The sequence below is a fragment of the Gymnoscopelus braueri genome, assembly GCF_963280865.1.
Source record: "Gymnoscopelus braueri genome assembly, chromosome: 8".
Classification (NCBI taxonomy): domain Eukaryota; kingdom Metazoa; phylum Chordata; class Actinopteri; order Myctophiformes; family Myctophidae; genus Gymnoscopelus; species Gymnoscopelus braueri.
In genome coordinates, this window is record NC_137609.1 from 43,369,244 (window position 1) to 43,391,138 (window position 21,895).

Sequence of the window (21,895 nt, forward strand, 5' to 3'; positions counted from 1 at the left end):
TATTTTTTTTTAAATCATGCAAATGTGTCCAAATCTAGATATATATATTTTTAAAGCGAACATTTTCATTTTTTTTGGAAAAAACGTATGAGGTTGCAGTGGTTCTCAAACTTTTTTCATGTCAAGGACCCCCAAAATGATATGTATTTGGCGGTGGACCCCCATCTCAAAATATGTTGTTCCAGGGACCCCCCAGAAGCAAAAGATTTGAGTTAAATGTTTGCTTTGCACAAATTTTCACGATTTAAAAAAAATGCTTTTTTTAATAGCCAAAGAAATCTTAAGAATGACACATAGATGCGTTCTCGGTCTTAAAGGGTTAAAGTGTGTGTGTGTGTGTGTGTGTGTGTGTGTGTGTGTGTGTGTGTGTGTGTGTGTGTGTGTGTGTGTGTGTGTGTGTGTGTGTGTGTGTGTGTGTGTGTGTGTGTGTGTGTGTGTGTGTGTGTGTGTGTGTGTGTGTGTGTGTGTGTGTGTGTGTGTGTGTGTGGTTGTGTTTCTGTGCATTAGCGGGTGAGTGTGTGTGGTTGTACGTCCTCTGTTACCCCCACCCCCACGCTCTCTCATTAGGCGGCGTTCCAGTGACCCGCTGTAGGCAGGGGTCACCTCCTAATCCTCCTGGGGTCAACGCGGGGTCTACAGAGGGAACAGATTACACAGTGCAAAGCCGCCGTGTTGGCTAGAGAAGCAAGGCAATTAGAGCTATACTATCTGTGTTTAGCAGCTAAACACAAGCAACATTACCAGACCTGTTCACGGATACAGGGAGACCGCAGAGAAAGTGGGGAAATGGACCCCCAGCTTAAAAACAGCCATGGGAATTTGCGAGGCACGCTGATGTGGGGTCATGCGGTCAGTGTCCTGAAAAAAATATGGTTATAATGGCCCCGATTCATAAAGGGATTTACGACCATATTTTGTACGTACCGGCATTTAGGACAAATCCTACACATGCAGTCGGATTCATAAACGTTTTTTGGTCTGTGTTTTGTGCTTCAGGTGCGCACGTTCTCAGGTCAGCCCAGAGGCTGTCTTACCAGGGCTGAAATGTGCGTATGTCTTTAGAATGCTTTATTCTTCATGGCAAAATCAATTACAACAGTGGCAAACCTCAAATAAAATATATATGTGCCCAACATTTGTCAACACATATATATAAAAAAATAAAAAATAAATGTCAAACGATGTATTGCTTGTAGCCTATGCATAATATAGACATGATGTAGATTCCACCGCTTTTTATTTATTTTCTAGGCTATCAGTTCCATTTAGAGCTGAATTATTAGGTCCCCGGTGTGTTTGCCAGCGGGCCATCTCAGCCAAAGTGTCAAGTAATAATGAAAATAGGCTATCATGCCTTAATGAAACTATGGAGGGACTGACGCACCAGCTAGTGTCCGTGCCGCGGTATTAATTTGTAGGCTAATAGCCTACTGTAGGCTACTCTACTGTATATTGATCACATGAACGCCACACACAACAGCCTAATAAATGTTACCATCTGATGAGGACAGTGATATATTAATCAAAAATTAACTAATTTAATCAATAAGTAGGCTAATCAATAAGCTCTGGTCCATAATCGAATAGCAGCGTTCCACTTGTATGCCCTGGATTTATTTTCAACATCATCTTTTTACCTGGTAAACGTGAGCAATGTTATATCCTTTCCAGGTTATTAGTCTATTATTTGCTGGCGGGGTTAAACCTTGTAAACATTACAATTACGTTCAGCTGATCCATCGTGCAATAGTGGGACTCGCTTCCAGACAGATCAGAATGTTCAAGTTCTCTGTCAGTGTCAAGGCAATGCGGCCGACAGCTGTAAGTTTGGACGAGAAGTTAAACTTCTGCAACTCCGGTGTTGCCAGATTTTGTGAGAGAAATAAGCAACCAGGTCTATGAAAATAAGCCCAAAAGAAGCAACTGGCACTTAGGCCATTATAAGCACTTTAATTAAACCGTTGTGAGCTTGTAGATCTGCTATATTCAAAAAAAATCTTGTAATAAAATGTGGAATATTTGGAAGATTTTTTAAACATTCTAACAACACAAATCTGCCTCCAGCTGGCACAAAACATTTTCAGATGGGGCTTATAGGGATAAATTAGCCTACATATTAACTTGGGGGTCCATGACATAAAAATATTTGAGAACCACCGGTTAAAACAATTGAACAATTGTGAAGCAAGCCCAAATAACCAACTACACTTTAGAAACAAGCCCAAAAAACCGCACCCCACTGTTACCAATATTTACAAGCAACTTTACAGAAAAATAAGCGCAAATTCGCTTATAATAAAAGGACATGGCAACACTGTGCCGTAAAGTGACGTTAAAATTGGATGCTGTTGGATGCAGACTTCGAGATTAATCAGCTCCTATACCTGGTCATACGCACGTCTATGGGATATACGAACCCCTTTGGGAATTGCACGTCCGTTTGTGACTACCAAAATACGACCTCCATTTATGAACTTTATTTACCCCATATTTACGACCCTCGTTATGAATCGGGGCCATTGTTCTCAGAAGACAAAAGCACAAAGGTTGATGTCTCTATTAATGCCCACCAAATGTGTTTACGGTTAAGTCTGCTTTGGTGCGCAGTGGTGGAAAAAGTACTCAAATGTTTTAAGTAAAAGTACCAATACTGCAATGTAGAAGTACTCTGTTACAAGTAAAAGTCCGGAATTCAAAATTTACTTGAGTAAAAGTACTAAAGTATTGGTATCAAAATATACTTTTAAGTACCAAAAGTAAAAGTAATGTTTTTTTTTAAAATAGCAGATCTACAAAGTATAGACAATTGGAAATACTGCACTAAATTAAAAGTACCAAAAATGTTTACTTAAGTACAGTACTTGAGTAAATGTTACTTTTCACCAATCTTCATTGTGAATTTAACTCTGAGAGTGTACAAATGGAATTACAGACGGTTCCCCAATTATCAATCATTTGCTGGGGACCCCCTTGAACCCCCTTAAGGACCCCTGTGGTTCCTGGAGAGAACCAGTTCTCCAAAACAATATCAGCTCTCACTTGGAGAGAAGAAGGAAACGCTTTTGCGGGGAACTACACACAGAAGTATGCTCTGCACGTCAAGTTGTCAGTGTCAGATAATAGCACATAAGTAATGTAAATGAGCAATATAGCTAATGGTACCTAAAGTACCAACAGTATTTTCCATAGACGTTTGCACATTAATCTACATTAGCAAATCAATCGATAATGTTTAGTCAAACTAAGTGGCGGGACTCTATGGATGGCTGTATTGGCCTGTACATCTGAGTGTCCAGTTTACTCACTGGATTTGTTGAACCTTCATGCTCTGCAGAGGATGACCCCTATGTGACCCCATGACCTTTCCTCTAGCCTAGTACAAAGGTCATTAATTAGCAAACCGCCATTGATGGTTCTGTCCACACTGTGGACCTATTGTTGACAAATTATTAATAATGTTTGAGTGTTTTTTGTTTTGTTTATGGGCACAGCTTGTCCAGATTTGACAATACTGGGTCCAGTGGAGATGGGAAGCCAAGCCAATGACCAATCACGTGTTATCTAAATCACTGGTTCTCAATCTGGGGTCCAGGCAGGGACCCCCAGGCGGGGGTTACCCAGCAAAATGAGGACCATTTTAACCCTATTTTATACTTGAGCTAATCACAAACAGAAACAGCCTATTCACAATGCATCGCAATGCGTTGTGTGTGTGCTGTAGATCAGCTATTTTAGAAACACTTAACAACACAGATCTTCTTGTATGGGGTTCCTGGCACAAATTATTTTCAGATGGGGGACCGGAGCCTAATGGCGGTCATGACATAAAAATGTTTGAGAACCACTGATGTAATCAAAGTGATTATTAGTCGTGAACACGGTTGCCAGATCTGCTTATTATAATTTCCCCGCAATATTTTATTTGAAAATAGCGGATCTACAAGCTCACAACGCGTCGCATCGCGACGCGTTGTGAGCTTGTAGATCTGCTATTTTCAAATAGCTGATGTATATGTTAAAGTGCTCGTGTGGCCCATAGTCGCTTCTTTTGGGATGGTTTTCCTAGACCTGGTTGCTTGTTTCTCTCACAGAATCTGGCAACACTGGTCGTGAAGTGTTATTGTAAACAATGTACAGTGCACGGGGAGAGACACTCATTTTGAAATCTCGCTAGACAGAAATAGAGATAGTGAAAACAAAAAACGAGGAGTGAGAGGAGAGAGGGCAGAATGACAAACTAAACACATTTTATTAGTGGACCCGGATAACCAAGCATTCAAAGATTAATGGATTAATTAATATTATTGAGCTGTCTTCATTCTCCCTGATTTTCAGACCAGTCTGCCTCATACTGTATACTGACACTGTGGCAATCATAAAAAAGTGGCTAAAATGTGACTGAAGTGCCACTACAAATCAAAGCACAGATATTTTGAGCAAACATACAAACAGAAGTTAGAGGTGATAGCACAGAAAATAAAGAACATTGAAAGAAGAAAAGATTACAGTGCTACAGTTTGTAGCCTTAAAATCCGAAAGTCCATTTGCAATGTGTTCCGTTGCCAGACGCTTTTTTTCTCTAGGGTTTTTGATGTATGCAGAAAAACATAGGTTTTGTGACATACTGTATCTGTCGTGAATTCTGAAGCTGTAATGTGCTTTTTACATTTACTTTACATGTTTTTTTTCGTAATTTATTTAAAATCCAATGCAAAAATTATATTGGAAATCTGTGGTGGGAATAACCACTTTCAACCTGGTGTCCCTATAATGGGCATGTCATTATTATATAAATGTTCTCAGGGACGGATTAACCGTCTGAGGTACCTGTCTTACCTCAGGTGCTATGTGTAAATATGTAGATAATTTGTATGTTTTGTAATGATCTCTCTTCCACCTTGCCCCCACAGAAACGATGGAGCTTGCACAAAAACGAATTTCCCCCACTGTTTTACACCTGTAAACCTATCATGTGACAAAAGTTGATTGGACCAATCATCTTTTAGGGCCCCCCCCACACCTCCCCCCTGCGCGCTACCCACAATGGGTATCACAGCACTGATTGGGTTTTAAGGCATAATGGAAAGCACCTGTAGACATTTTATCATACAGGACTTACAGTCCATACATTCGCAATTTAAAATGTTATCCATAAAGCCTGGAACCAAAGAAAACATGCAACTTATACGCAGTTGCACTGTGATGGATCATACCAACTTGTTCTCACCCCTAATCTTTGAGTTCTTTGTATTGAAAATACAATATTTGAGTTCACAGTATTGTCCAAGCTAAACATTCAAGTCTGACTTCTGTTCATTCTCTGTGTTCTTTTCTCTCTCTCTCTCTCTCTCTCTCTCTCTCTCTCTCTCTCTCTCTCTCTCTCTCTCTCTCTCTCTCTCTCTCTCTCTCTCTCTCTCTCTCTCTTCCCTCCACTCTCTAGTTTGAAAATAATTACTACGTTGTAATTCTGATCAGAGTTATGTATACAGTGTGGTAGTTATTTATTGTGTTTATTATTTATTATTATTATTATTTAATTTGTTTCAGTGTTTGTTAACACTGAAATTGTTTAATGTGTCTGAATAATCCCGTAAGGGATGGGCTGTGAAAGGCAGCCGGACACGAAAATAAATCATTCATTCATTCATACATACAGTCTGTAACCTAAAGTACAGTATGTGCATGTATTTGCATGTAATGATAATAACCACTGCTGTAGATACAGAGGAGGGGCCCACATATTTGATTTTTGATTGCCCTTTATACAGTAGCCTACATTTAATTTGAATAAATTGTCGATGACGTCTCAGCCCAGTTCCTCCCAAGGGCCCCTGAGAGTCAAGGGCCCCGGCCCCAATGGCTAGACCATCCTTGCATTTTCAGCGGATATTTTTGTTAAAGGTTCTATGACATTCATTTTTTTTGAGGGTTTTATGACCTCAATTACACCCAAAAAATCTGAACTTTGAACATTCAGTGGATTTTCTGTGGTCTGGGGTTTTCTGAATAATTAGGCTGAAAAGTAATCTGAGCTTGGCCCTTCGGCAGTGAAGTCACAGGCCATTAATCCCGCCCACTCTCCTCCTTGCCCCTCCCCTCCCCTATCCTTTCCTTTGGGGGGGGGCGGAGCAGAGGCGATGATTGACAGGCAAAATCCCTCAACAGCGACACCCGCAGGCAAATATTTCTTTTTTCATTGCAGTTGAAAAGGCTTTAGAAATGTGAGAGAAAAACACCTGCCATGGATCAATGGAGTGGATTTTTTTGTTAAAACTTTTTATACACGTTTGAAGGACAAAAGACTTTTAATGTGTGGTAAAACTGAACGTCATGAAACCTTTAAGGAAGTGTTAATGTTGAACCCCTGAAACAGGGGAGTATATATATATATATATATGAAAGAATACACAGACGTCTTCTCTCATTCAACGGTTGTATATTGAATCAATTATCACATTCAGATACATCTTCACCATCATAGAACCAGGCAAGTGTATAGGTAATCATTAACATTGTTTAGCATCGCTTCCATTCCAGAACCCCCAGGTAAATACTGTATATACACTGTACAGTAGGTAAGCAAGTATTAATATTACCCATTTTTAACTATTTTCATTCATTGCATTTTAATCAACACTTTTAACTCAATGCAATGTTTCCCATTTCTTATCCTTACTTTCATACATTAGCATATCCCACCAATAAACGAGTGGTTTGAAACAACACAAATGCAGACAACAACATGCAGACGCAGCTTGTGCTACGTTAGCTTAGCTTAGCTCATGTGGCTGTTTTAGCTCAGTGAAACCCCTACAAACACTAAGAACGTTGTTCATTCCTCACAACACATACAGCACAAAGTGCAGGTCTTGCGTGACACAATCTGTATCCATCGGATACCATTTTCCTCATATAATTACCTGAAACAGGGGAGTATATATATATATATATATGAAAGAATACACAGACGTCTTCTCTCATTCAACGGTTGTATATTGAATGGAGGACGTGGGCTGTGGCTCCCCCTACAGGCCTACTCAGGCATGAGCAATCGATCTCAGAGCAGAGCAGGTCATCAACAGACAATACTAGCCGATTATCACTTTAGAAATATGATGCAATTATATATTCAATCAAATTCACTCTATTACATACTCCCCCTCAAAAATAGATGTTGTCCACAACATTGTGACCTTTGACCCTTGTGTGTGGTGTGTGGTTACAATCTGGAACTCTTTTTCTTTTTACAATTCCGGAACTCTTTTCACAAATATATTTCAATGCACATGTGTAGTTACAATCTGGAACTCTTTCTTTTCATTTTTACAAGTACAGTTCAATGCAACGTTACATTCTGGAACTCTTTTTATACCCTCGTTATAGGCGTCAATCTTCATGGCTTTGTTGTAAGTCCACGTTAGTTGTTCGTTGTGTGTGTGTGTAACAGTCTGTGAGTATGTCTGACGCCCGGCTTTGTTTCAAGTCCACGAGTGGGTGACAGTGTATGATGCTGAGTGTGCATGAAAATGGGTGCAAATTCAACAGTCTATATTCCATAAATGAAGGGAGGCTGGTAGTAGTAAGGCAGCATCGGAACTGTCCATGGCACTTGGGAATTTGCATAATAAGGCAGCGCTCCTATGTTGTGACAAGTTGGATTTCCAAGCTGGTCATACGTGAAGATCTTTGGTGGTCTACACTCTCTCTGAGGCCGGTGAGATGCCTGCTCCTCTTCAACACCTTGAACTGGTGACTGAGGTATTTCTCCCACAGGTAAGTTCTCCAATTGAGCGTTCTCAGGTACGTTTGTGACTTGGTTTCCGTTGCTGTCAGGTAAGTAATCCACTTGGCTCTCCTCGTGTTCGGGTAGAGGGTCAACTGAGTCCCCCCATTCACCTATGTCCTCCGGCTGAGATAGCCAACTGTCAACAGGTTCCTCTGTTTGAGCTTCACCCGGCTGATCGGGTGGCTGGCATGGCCGTTGAAGTGGCATATCCACCAAGTAGTACTCCTCTTCTTCATCCTCTTCATCCACTTCATCAATGTCTTTATTTGTCTCTGCTGCTCCTCTCCGTGGTTTCACGCGTGGTTGTACCTGAGCTTCCAGTGGTAGGTGGTCACAGGGCAAGAGAAGATTGCGGTGCAATACCCTGGATCTCCCTTTTCCTTGTTCTGGTTTCAGCTCATAAACTGGTACATCTTTTCCCACTTGACGAACAACAGTATGGATAGTGTCTTCCCAATGATTTCTCAACTTGCCCGGGCCTCCGCGAGGTGTCATGTTCCTCACTAAAACACGGTCCCCTGGGTACAATGCTGAGCTCCTCACCTTGGTATCATAATCTCTCTTGCTCTTTACTGTAGCTTTATGCATGTTTCCTTGTGTGATCTTATAGGCCTCTTCCATCCCTTTCTTCCATTTCTCCACATAGTCACTGTGACTGCCACCCCTTGGTTCAGGATTCAAGTTGAATAGCATATCGATGGGTAGTCGTGGGGACCGCCCAAAGAGGAGGTAGAATGGGGAGAACCCTGTTACTTCACACCGAGTGCAATTGTATGCGTGTATCATCTTATTCAAAGAATCCTTCCAATTTGTCTTTTGTTGGTCAGTAAGCGTCTTCAACATCTGAAGTAACGAGCGATTAAAGCGCTCTACTTGTCCATTTCCCTGTGGGTGGTAGGGCGTTGTCCTCGACCCAGCGACACCACAGTACTTGCTCAGTTGGGAGAAGAGCTGATTCTCAAACTCCCCACCTTGGTCATGGTGAATCCTCGACGGAAAGCCCCACTTGAGTGCATAGTCATTAAAGATTTTATCAGCCACAGTTTTCCCTGACTTATTTGTGGTAGCATACGCCTGGGCGAAGCGAGTGAAGTGGTCAATGATCACAAGTATATATTCATAACCACCCTTGCACTTCTCAAGGTGGAGGAAGTCGATTGAGACGAGCTCAAACGGCTGGGTCGTGATAATACTGGTGAGTGGTGCTCTCGTCTGCCGGCAGGGTGTTTTCTGTTTCAGACAGGTACAACTTCTAAGGACATACTGCTCCACTTCTCTTTGCATATATGGCCAGAAGAATCTTTCTCGTATCAGTGATGTTGTCCTGTCTATTCCTTGATGGCCCATTTCATCATGTAGTTCCTTGAGCACTGTAGCTCTATGCCTTTCTGGTAGCACCAGTTGTCTTCGGTTTGCTGTTTTTCTGTAGAGAACTCCACCTTCACATATCTCAAGTCTATCCCATTCCCTCAACAGGCATCGACTGTGCATGCTGAGACTTCTCAGTTCCCTCCCCACTGGTCTCGTTCCTGACAGTTTGTACTGCACCACCGGTTCTATGTGTGGGTCGTCCCTCTGGCTCCGTTGTATCTCTGCTGCTGTGAATGGTACAATAGATGCATTTCTGGTTGTTACTGCACCCGTAGCCGAGACACCCATCGACCATGAGATGTTGGACTCTTGCTGTGCACCTACCGCCTGTGAAGTTGCTCCCACCGCCTCATACGACATCTCCTCTGTACAGTGTCGCATTAGTGTCTCCATGTCTATTGGCATCCTAGACAAACTGTCCGCATCTATATTCTCTTTTCCTGGGCGGTATTTAATGGTGAAATTGAAATCAGCAAGTTCTGCGACCCATCGACTTCCTGTTGCATTTAATTTGGCGGTGGATAACACATATGTGAGTGGGTTATTATCACTGTACACTGTGAAGAATGAGGCGTAATATAAATAATCACGAAACTTGTCGGTGATGGCCCATTTAAGAGCCAGAAACTCCAATTTCCCTGAGTGGAGATTGTAGTTTTTCTCTGGTGCTGTCAAAGTCCGTGATCCATACGCAATGACTCTGAGTTTCCCAGTCTGTCGCTGATATAACACAGCTCCTAATCCTTTGTTGGACGCGTCTGTGTGAAGGATAAAAGGCTGAGAAAAGTCTGGAAATCCAAGGACTGGAGGCTGAACTAAACAGTCAATCAGCTGCTCTAGGATTTGTTGGTGCATGTCTGTCCACTTGACTGGCGTGCTTGACGGTACCCCTCTGGTCTTTGCCTTTGTCTGCAGTGTCCTTCCTTTGTATTGTCTGTTTTTTTCTTCCTCCGGCCCTTTGAGTAGGTCGTAGAGCGGGCTGGCGATGCGTGAAAAATCTTTTATATATTGCCTATAGTAGCTTAATAAGCCCATAATACTTCTCAGCTCACCAACAGTCTTTGGCTTTTTGTCTTTCAGAGCCCGTACGGCTGCAGTATCGGCTGGGTCCATTCTGCTACCTTCTGCAGACACAATTCTTCCAAGATACCGGACTTGAGTCTTGAAGAGGTCGCACTTGCTTGGCTTGAGTTTAATCCCATACTGCCGCAGGCGCTGTAGTACTCTTCTGACATCGTTGACATGGGTTTCAAACGTTTTGCTAAAAACAATGGTGTCATCCAGATATGGAACACATATCTCATCCCTCAAATCATCTAAACACTCCTCCATGCAGCGTTGGAATGCTGCAGGTGCATTCATGAGCCCAAATGGGATTCTAACCCACTCATACAAGCCCCAAGGGGTCACAAAGGCTGTCAGGTGCTTGCTTTCTTTGGCCATGAACCCCTGGTGGTACGCTTTTCCTTGGTCCAACAGTGAAAACAGGGTGTTCCCCCCCAGGTTATCCATGATGTCTTGTACCCTGGGGATGGGTTGGCGAGTCAGGGTGAGTCTTCTTGTTCAACTCTCTGTAGTCTATACATAAGCGCAGTGTGCCATCTTTTTTCCTTACACAAACCACAGGAGAAGAATAAGATGAGTTTGATTTCTCAACCCAGCCTTGTGTGATCAAATCAAGTATGTATTCCTTCATTTCCTGGTACAAAGGCTTCGGGACAGACACATATGTTCGTGCCACTGGGTCACTGTCTTTCAATGAGATTTTCAACTGTAACTTCTCAATATAGCCTATGTCATTATCAGATCTGGAGAATGAGCTGGATTCTTCTCGTAGCATTTGACTTACTGTTTTTCTCTGCTCTCCACCCATGTGACTCAGGTCAACAGGGGGGTCCCACAGCTCCTCACTGCTGTCATTCTTGTTGGCACCCTGATTCTGGATGTGATTTACAGTAACAGGTGAGTGAGCCTTTTCGAGTATGCTGGCTGGGTATATTGACTTGACGGGCTGTGCAGTGCCGATGAGGGTTTTCCCTGATAAGATGATATCATGGTTGGTGGGGTTCTGCACATCCACAGTGACATTTGGTGAAGCTCCTTTCCTGACTACTAAGAGAGTGTCACAAAATTCAAGCCCTTCTGGCCATTGCTGGTTCTCATCTGGCTCAAATACAAGTGTTGTGTCCTCTTCAAAGGGCCTTGCCTGCACCCGACATTTCACCTGAACAGCACTATGTTTTGGCACAGTGATTTTCCCAATCATTGTTTTTACTGGATACTCACACATCTGTTCTGTGCTCACTGCGTTGATGAAAGCCCTTACTTGGTTCTTTTTCAAACCTGGGAAAGCTATCTCCACTGTCTTCACCAAGTTCTCTGAATGAGTGTATTCTGTCTGATTCTGTTGACTGTTCACCACGATGCACTCAATAACATTAAAACCAAGTATGGGAAGAGACTGCTGGTTACCTTTCAACACCAATACTGGGATGTGGAGCTCTTTAGTGTCAGCTGCCAGACTAAATGTCACTTCAATATAACCAACATAGGGCATTTCGGTTCCATTTGCAGCTTCAAGCTGTAAGGGTTCAAGTGGATCGATAATCTCTGCGATATCTCTCAGTTTTACACCAGGCAAGTGTTCCGCTTTCCACTGTTCATCTATAATGCACACCTGTGAGCCCGTATCCCATAGCATCCGAGTTCTCTGTCCTTGTAAGTAGACATCGATGAGACATTTCCTTCCCACCAAATCAATCACTGTGGAGTGATTTCTTCTCTGACTGTTCTTGCCTTTATCATTGATATTGTGACATGTGTAAGGTCTTTGTCTCTCTTCTCTTGAGCAGCTGCCTGGTGTACAGCTGTTTTTATGTTCTGACCAGTGGATAACTTGACATTCTCTCGAACAATAAAGTGTTTTCTTACATACAGAGCACTGTTTCAATGTTTGATTTTCCTCTTTCCTTCCACAATTTACACAGCATTGAGACACATTTATTTGTCTGGTCACTTCCGGTCCCGTGGGAGCGACCGTTCTTCGTTTAAAGGGCTCTCACGGGTTGGTCTTGGTTCTCTGTACATTCTGCAGCCAGCACGGAAGTGCTCACTACTTCCACAATTGTAGCAATGCTGGCAGTTCTCCACACCATCCTGTCTGCAGTTGGGGCATACAGGTCGGGCACGCGGTGCTGGGTAGAATCGTTGGGGTGCAAATCTCTGTTGGAACTGTGCAGTTTCTCTCATTGGTCTCGGTCCTTGAGCTGACCAGTGCCCCTGTATCGGCCCTGACTGATGAGTGTAGGCTGGCATATTTTCATGCTCTCTACTCATGGGAGGATACTGTGGTGGTACATGCATTGGGTGGTAAGCTGGCATGCTGTCCTGTTCTCTGCCCGCCGGCTGATATTGCTGAGGCCCCTGTGTTGGCTTCTGGATACTTTCTCTGATGTGGGCCACCTCGGCTTTCAGATCCTTTAACATCACCATGTCTGATCGTAATTCTTTAAGCTCTGTTAACAAATCAGGTGAGGGCGTGGTTGCCTGCTGTAGTGAGTTACATTTCTTTTCGACAGGAACATCACTGGACTGCAGTACATGGACATTAGTGGGACGAGGAGGTAAGTTCTGTCTCTTTTTATCATGTCTTTCTTTTTCATTAGAGCATGCAACATTAAGTTTCTCCAGGAGCAACTCATCTGAGGTAGATGTCTTTAGGAGGTAAGGTTGTAGGTCGCTCTTTACACTGTCGCTCTGTAGGCCAGTAAGTACTGTATGCATGAAAAGGCTCTGTACTAGTGCGGGGTCATACTTAAGGCCAGACTCTGCCTCCTGAGAGGCGAACAGAATTTTCTGTCTCAGGTCCATTGTACGCAGGAGAAAGTTCTGTGGGGTCTCCTTTTGACCCTGGGCATCTGCGGTAAGTTGTTTGTACAGCTCTGTTGCACTCCTCTCCTGATAATGAGATCTGAGGATTCTTCGTAAGGTAGGTAAGGTGAGGTCTTTTTTTCCCTCAAGGTAACTCCGCAGCTGCAGGCCTGGTACAATAGCTCTGATCACAGCGTCCACTATTTCTAGGTCTGGATAGCCTTTGCTCAGCCCATTCTCGATTTGGCGTGCCAGGCTAGAAAACGTGAGTCTATCTTTCTGTCCAAGTTCTCCTATTTGACCTGATATTTTGTACTCTTTGCGCCAGGGTGCGCTATCTGGATGAGCCGGTGCCATGTTCTTTTGTGGCGAGTTGTGGTCTAGAGTATGGTCCACCGTTTTGTTCACCAACCCCTGCATTTCACTTTCCTTCTGCTGCAGAGCAAGTTTCAGTGCCTCTAGCTCCCTTTGCAATTTTTCCTGGTCCTCGTTCTGTTTTGATGTAGCTGATGAACTAATTTCACTGGTAACTTGAATAGTGTTCATCATATCCTTTAAAATCAGCAGGTCTGCCATGCCTTCATCTTCAAGGCTTTTCAGATCATTACTCTCAACGAATGTTATGACATGTGAGATAAGAGCATTGCGAGTTTTGCCTGTCACATTCTCTTTTTGTGACCCTGATATCTGTAGAAAGTCAATGATTTTTATCAATTGCTCTGTGGTAAGTCTGTACAATTCTCCTTTAATCTTTAGCTGTAAGGTCTCCAATTCAGTCTCCATTTTAGCAGGTAGGTGGACAACAGTGCTGGTGTAGAAGGGTTCCACTGTTTCAATGAACGTTGCTGCTCCCTCAGAATGCACACACACGTACCATTAACTTTTGGCCCTCTGTTATAGCCACTTTGTCCTCTGCTGCCTGAGTTGTTTTGGGGAGATGCTCGATGAGAGGGGTCCTTGTGGATACTAGGATGGTCCTCACTTCGTTCATCTCAGTAGTGCCTCCATTATGTTGAACCCCTGAAACAGGGGAGTATATATATATATATATATGAAAGAATACACAGACGTCTTCTCTCATTCAACGGTTGTATATTGAATCAATTATCACATTCAGATACATCTTCACCATCATAGAACCAGGCAAGTGTATAGGTAATCATTAACATTGTTTAGCATCGCTTCCATTCCAGAACCCCCAGGTAAATACTGTATATACACTGTACAGTAGGTAAGCAAGTATTAATATTACCCATTTTTAACTATTTTCATTCATTGCATTTTAATCAACACTTTTAACTCAATGCAATGTTTCCCATTTCTTATCCTTACTTTCATACATTAGCATATCCCACCAATAAACGAGTGGTTTGAAACAACACAAATGCAGACAACAACATGCAGACGCAGCTTGTGCTACGTTAGCTTAGCTTAGCTCATGTGGCTGTTTTAGCTCAGTGAAACCCCTACAAACACTAAGAACGTTGTTCATTCCTCACAACACATACAGCACAAAGTGCAGGTCTTGCGTGACACAATCTGTATCCATCGGATACCATTTTCCTCATATAATTACCTGAAACAGGGGAGTATATATATATATATATATGAAAGAATACACAGACGTCTTCTCTCATTCAACGGTTGTATATTGAATGGAGGACGTGGGCTGTGGCTCCCCCTACAGGCCTACTCAGGCATGAGCAATCGATCTCAGAGCAGAGCAGGTCATCAACAGACAATACTAGCCGATTATCACTTTAGAAATATGATGCAATTATATATTCAATCAAATTCACTCTATTACATTAAGGGAGACCTTCAAGGAGACTACATTTTTCTCCAAAGTGGAAGAACAGATTCAGGGTGCGAGTGATGTTTCTCCTCATGTTGACTTCATAGATCAGCTGATTTTTATAACTTTGCATAATACTTTACAGTAATAGTTTGATGTTTGTATTGTGATTTGTAAATATTCTCTGTGTGTGTATGTGTGCGCGTGCATGCGGATATTATAGGTTGTGTTGTATTGTTTCTAATCACCTGCACAGGTACTAAAGATGGAAATGAGCTTGTAGCTAAATACTATATTGTAGCTAATATACTGTAGGCCTACATGGTCCCTGATGCAATATACTAATACAAGAAAAACATTAATGGAATGATTGGAAACTTCTGAAAATGCTCCGAAAGCTTCTCTCTTGGACGCAGCTCCTCCTGCTCATTCAGTATCCATTTCTCATCACAGTTGTCGGGGGATTTTCATTGGAGGTGACACAAACCTTCAGGTGGGCACGGATGGATGGACGGGACGGATTGATTTCTAAACAGAACTGCAGAGAGTATTTTGGAGCAAAATGACCATATGCCACGTTCTGCCTGCAGACAACCAGTGGTGGAAAAAGTACTCAAATGTTTTACTTAAGTAAAAGTATCAATACTGCAATTTAGAAGTACTCTGTTACAAGTAAAAGTCTGGAATTCAAAATGTACTTGAATAAAAGTACAAAAGTATTGGTATCAAAATGTACTTAAAGTACCAAAAGTAAAAGTACTAAATGTTTGAAAATAGCCGATCTACAAGCTCACAACGCGTCGCGATGCGACGCGTTGTGAGCTTGTAAATCAGCCATTTTCAAATAGCCTATAGGTATGAAACAGAGCCAAAGAGGTTAATGTATGTTTTATAATGTAATAATTTATATCTGCAAAGTAACTAGTAACTAAAGTTACTAAAGTACAATATTTGACTCTGAGATGTAGTGGAGTAGAAATAAAAGTATAGACAATTGGAAATACTCCAGTAAAGTAAAAGTACCTCAACATTGTATTTAAGTACAGTACTTGAGTAAATGTACTTAGTTACTTTACACCACTGCAGACAACGATATAACGATAACTATAAATACATAGTTTTAAAAAATGGTTCTAACTGAAGTGGATGGCACGACACACCTGTAATGACAGTGATAGTAATGAACAATATCGTTAGGATTACTTTCAGAGCGATTTTATGAACGATAGAAACACTGACAGCCAATCAGAATCCATCAGAAGAACATCTTCTTCTTTCGTGTATCATCGTCCAGCTCAGTGTCGCAAAGCCACGCTCATGTCTCTGGTCCCACAGGTGCACAGAAGAACATCTGGGATGCAATCAGTCTCCCTCACCCTTGGCATCACTGGTGGTTTTGTTGTTGTTATTAACAGAGATGAGGAGACCAGGGCAGGAATTTCAGGGAGGCCACGAAGGCCATGGCCGTCGTTGCCCCTCAGTTTGGCCTCGTGCCTCTCAAAAAAATGGCATGCCCTGAGGCCACAGTGGCCTTAATGCCTGTACCACTTTCTCCTCTCTCTTTCTTGTCATGTAGACACCAGTGTCTCTTTCTGGTCATGTAGACACCAGTGTCTCTTTCTTGTCATGTAGACACCAGTGTCTCTTTCTGGTCATGTAGACACTAGTGTCTCTTTCTTGTCATGTAGACACCAGTGTCTTTGGTTGAGATTCTTAATTATTAACTCCCCTGAGTCCCCATCTTTAAACCAATCCAGTGACTTTGATTGCATGGATCAGAGTGTAAATACCATAATGTATTTATTTCACTGCAGATAGTCTACATATTCAATTTAAAATCATCCTTAACCCTTAAATTCAATTAATTCTTTCAATGGACTAAAAACTTTTTTTTATTTGATGGCCTTCCTGCCCTGGCATTTGGCCTTTGTGCCCTAAAAAAATAGACACCAAAGGCCTTGCCCCCGAAATTCCATGTCTGGAGGAGACGATTATGAATACGGTAACTGGCATATTGCATGTGTCTTTCCAACACAGTCTCATCCCCCACTCGTCAAATACGGCAGCTTTGTCACAATTGTCAGCAGTCGGAAGTGTCACTTTCGGTAACGTGCCCTAGCTCTAGCGTCCCTATTTACATGCCGCAGTTGAGGTGCCCCGCCCCCGGTCATACAATATAGAAATAAACACAGCTTCATATTTATGCTTGAAGTGATGTTACAGTCGTTGGCAACAGAGTACAGTAATTACTGGGACACACGCATGTTGTTTCTAGCTGCTATGAGGCATGGCTGTTGTGGCATTTATGTTTGTTCTTTACTGCCTGGACCAGTAGATGCCATATTTTTGTGCACGCTGGCACTTAGGAGTTGGTCTCCTAAGTTCCCTCATATCCCCACCCCATTCACTTATTCACTTGTCACAACCTACTTCTGGTCTCAGAAATTTTATTTTGGAAAATGATCTACAAGCCCACAACGCGTCGCATCGGGATGTGTTGTGAGCTTATAGATCGGCTAATTTTGAATAGCCGTAGTATAAAATAGGGTTAAAGTGGTTAAACAGATTTTGATGCTACATTAACATATTCTGTTGGGGACCCGCCCCCCTCCCCCCCCCCCCCCCAAGAACCGCGCAACGTCCTAGGGATGTCAGTTGTTTCGCGAGCAGGGGTGCAAAAAAAGAGTATAAAAGTAAGTGTTAGAGAAACTTAATAGAAGAGCATCAAAAATAAGAACACAAAAACAGACTGTAATAGGGTTGTAAAAGCTATATAAGTGTGTGTTTTTAAGTGATTTAAAAGAGAACACCGAATTTGCTTGCCTGATCTCATCAGGCAGGTTATTCCAAGTCAAGGGGCCCTTGTGGCAAAGGACAATTGCTTTTTGTCTTCAGTCTAGACATTGGGACAACCAGAAGGGCCTGTCTGAGGATCTCTGATTGCACCCCTGCTATTAAATGTGAGTGACAAATTGTACCCTGGCAAACATTTGATAAATGACTTAAGTGCTCATTTGATCTTGCCAGACACTTTAACAGCCCTGAAATGCATTTGTAAGCAGAATGAACAGGATAATTCAAGTGGGTTACTCCTCTTATTAAATTATAATCAAATAGTACATTACAAGCCAAGTTTTAGAGTGATTATGTTTGTCGGGATGCTAAAAAGTCCCATGATGGACGTGTGAATGGAATCTTAATGGTATGACAGTCTCTGTTGTGAGTCAACTCTATTAGAATCATAATGCTATGATGATCTCTGTTGTGTTAACTGCAATGGAATGTTAATGCATTGACATTGTCTGTTGTAAGTTAACTTCAATGGAATTGCAATGCTGTGATGCTGATGGGCTCTATTGAGAGTTAATTTGGATGGAATCGTAATGCTCTGAAGGTCTCTGATGTGAGTTAACTCCAATAAATATGTGTAGCCATTCCCTACAGCCTGGGTTGAAATATTGCTGGCAATAGCTAAATGATGAGGAGACATGGCACTTAGCTGTGTACATAATCCTTGTGGGATTGATTTATTGATTCATTGATTCATTGATTCATTGATGTATTGATGTATTGATGTATTGATTCATTGATTCATTGATTCATTGGTTGGTTGGTTGGTTGGTTGATTGATTGATTGATTGACTGATTGAATCAAGTACAGTTTTTGAGGGTTAAAAGGATAACACGAAAAAGTCCAGGGCACTTGTTTCCATTGTGGTCCTATGTATTCAATTCATCAACCGAGCATAGAATATTAACACATGAATACATGTCATCAACAAAGGAGGGGAAAAGGGGAAAAAGGAAAATCGGCGGCAGTGTATGTCCCCTCATTTCAAGAGACATTTCATCATTCTCTTGTTCACGTAATGTGGTGGGGTCAGAGGTGGACAGCACCAAGCACATGTAATTGAGTACTGTTCTTAAGTACATTGTTTGAGTATACTTTACTTGAGTAGATGTATTTTTGGACACTTATGACTTTCACTGCACTACATTTCTAAGACAAATATTGTCTATTGCGTCTGGTCCTGAAGACCCCTAGTGAGTGAACACCTTGACCCCCTACCGTTTGCGTCAGGGGTCATCACTATGCTGCCTTGTGATGGACATTTTCATCAAAATTCTATTTTTGCCATGGACATGAAAAGTGAAGTCAATTTCCAAACAGCAAGTTTTCTAGACAGACTTTTCCTGTTGATGTTGTGACATTGCACTTAGACATGTCTCTTTGAGAACCTGAGTTATTGGATTCTATCCTATCTTCTGACACGCCATGAGTCAACGCTGCAGAATTACAGTATAAACACGTCAGTTTTCATCAGTACAAAGGACCTACGTTCCAGTGGATCCAATGGCCCTCATTTATCTATGGAACGCACAAACCAGCTTAAATTTGAGCCCAGGAATCAGCTTACACCCACGTCCACGTGGGATTTATCAAGCAGTTGTACCCCGTCAATTCTAGCGTAAGATTTGTCCGCTAAATGTGGCGTAGACTCGCCCCACCTGTTTTTCCACATGAAGAAACGGAATACGGACGAGAAGAGGAACTTCTCCAACATGTGAAGTTATATGCACCAATCTTCTCCGTGGATTCACACACAGCTACACAGCACACACGCCTATCATATGCTTGGGAATGGCACATGCTATTTGCATACACTTGGGCACAGATCCGATACCTGACACAGACACGTCCAATAAGAAAATATAACGCAAATAAAACAAAAATACAACCACATTTGTAACAGCGCAAGACAAGTCCAGTCAACTATAATGTGTCACAATATGTCAGAAGAATGCGGTCTGGGGAAGAAAATAAATGAAAATATATGCATCTTCTTTTTCAATTCTAGCCATGAGTAAAGATATATCCCAAACAAAAACCTGAATCATGAATTAAATAATAAATAGCCTAAGTGTCTGTTTCCTGTAGGCCTATACGTTGTTGAATGACACTAATCACATCGTCATGATTGGAATAAGTTTGGCTTTTAATTTAACCCACGAGCAGTGCACACTGAGTGAGACGCGCACACTCTGCTGTTTTGCAAAATAAAGGAGTCTTGCGTCCTTCCGTGGTCCATGGCCGGCCCGTGACACAATGTGTGTGGGAGATAGCTACCCTGGGGCTGTCAGCATATGAACGTGGAGTGACTGATGAATGCGTAAACATTAATGGATGAAGGCTGGTGTGTGGTGGGCTGGTTACCTCCGATCTCCCGCTGCGGTCCTGTGGCCAAAACCTACAACGAAGATCACTTGCGCTGGGCACAGCTGGCATTCGAGCGTCGGGTTTATCCTTAAACGATGTTGCACATAACTCCAGAAAGACGTAGCCTACTGTAGGCTACACTGCCCAAGTTGGGAGACTTCACTCTCCAATGTCTCCATGTCATGAAAATATTCCAGTGCAGCACTCCTAAAAATCCTCTCGCATGTATTTGCTCATATGTCTTAACCATAGACAGTAAAAAGTATGGACAGCGTTACGGCCATAGATTCTACAGACCGTGAATGAAGCCTATTTTTCAACGATTTCAAATATTTTTCTATTTCCGGTGCATTTGGAAATTAATGCTATTGGTTGAGACCCGAGCGGGGGTGGGGAATTAATGCTATGTCAATTGTCAATCAAAGCATCACAAGGTAGCCACGCTCCTCCTAAAGCATACCCTACTTTATCATCAATTTTAAAATAAATGGGACCATAATTTACAAAAACGCATATCGTGGTGATTGAAAGAAGACTTTAAACTAGCAACTGGAATCATAAAGTCTTTATGGAAATGTTTATTAAGGTAAGGAAATCAAGTGTAAAGTTCGTCAAAAACCCTTCCGCTTGCATCGAGCGTTATTGACACCTCTGACACCAGCATGGGTAAAACAGCGAAACAAACAGGCCATTCATATGAACTTTTACTTCCTATATAGACTCAATTTCAAAGGCGGATGCTGGGCCCTTGGTCTTAACAGAGCCAGTAAAGCACTGTTTAAATGTCTGAATGATTAAGCATCTAACTTGTAACATTGTAAACATGTTATATTGTTGTTAATTGCTCTATTTCAATTGCTTGTACGCTTGGAAATATCCTACCAGTTTCATATGACATATCGTCGATGTATGCCTTTACAAAATATGTTTTTTTCACTATTTTTTATTTGTTTTATAGCTATACATTTTTGGAGTGAATGCATTATGTTTAGATGCCTGTCAGATGGTCAGACAATGCTGCTCCGCATGTCTACGATGGAACAAATGGGTGTAGACAAATCCTACACGCCCTCAGACTAGCTCTGATTCATAGCCTTGAAGGAGTTCTCCTTAAGGCTATGGGACTTTAGATTCTTTGCACACGCACCACAGGCTGCTAAGCCTCTCGTCTGCAGTAAAAATAAAAAAATACTCGTACTCACCAAAACAAAGACGGTTTTATGGAGTTGAAAGTCAACTCTACTAAGTGCACACTCTGAGCCCCCCACCTCACGTCTAAGATACACTTTTTGGCCAAAATGTTAAATATTTCACCGGAAAGAAAACATTATTTAGTTATTCAGCTGCGCCCTCTACAGATCCGGTCAATGGAATTTTTCAATTATTCTATTATTATCTTTCTAAATAGAATAGTAGAAAGGTTCTGCCCTATGCAATGATATACAACTGATTCTGCGGTTGTACATCAAATGGCATAATATTCACTCCACTCCTTAACGTCTCGTCAACAGCTGGCATGCAAATTAATTTGTGCTGGATTCAGTCCTGCAGCAGAAAGGCCACAGAATCCTGCCAAAAGCGTTACCCGAGTCAAAATGACAGAGAACAATGTGGGTATTAGTCTTGTTGACAATGACATTGAGCGGCTGCTTGCTCCCTTGTTGCTGTGGATTAGAGTGTCAAGTGAATTCCTCACTTTTACTGTAGAACAGCGGTTACCAACCTTTTCTGGATGAGGGCTCACTTGAAAATCTTGAGAGCATTTGCGGCCCACACATCTGAGCGCCTAACATGGCAGCCGAACCGGCCACCGTGTTAAGTGGTCAGTTGGTGGGCCGCTAGCATTTTCGGAGCA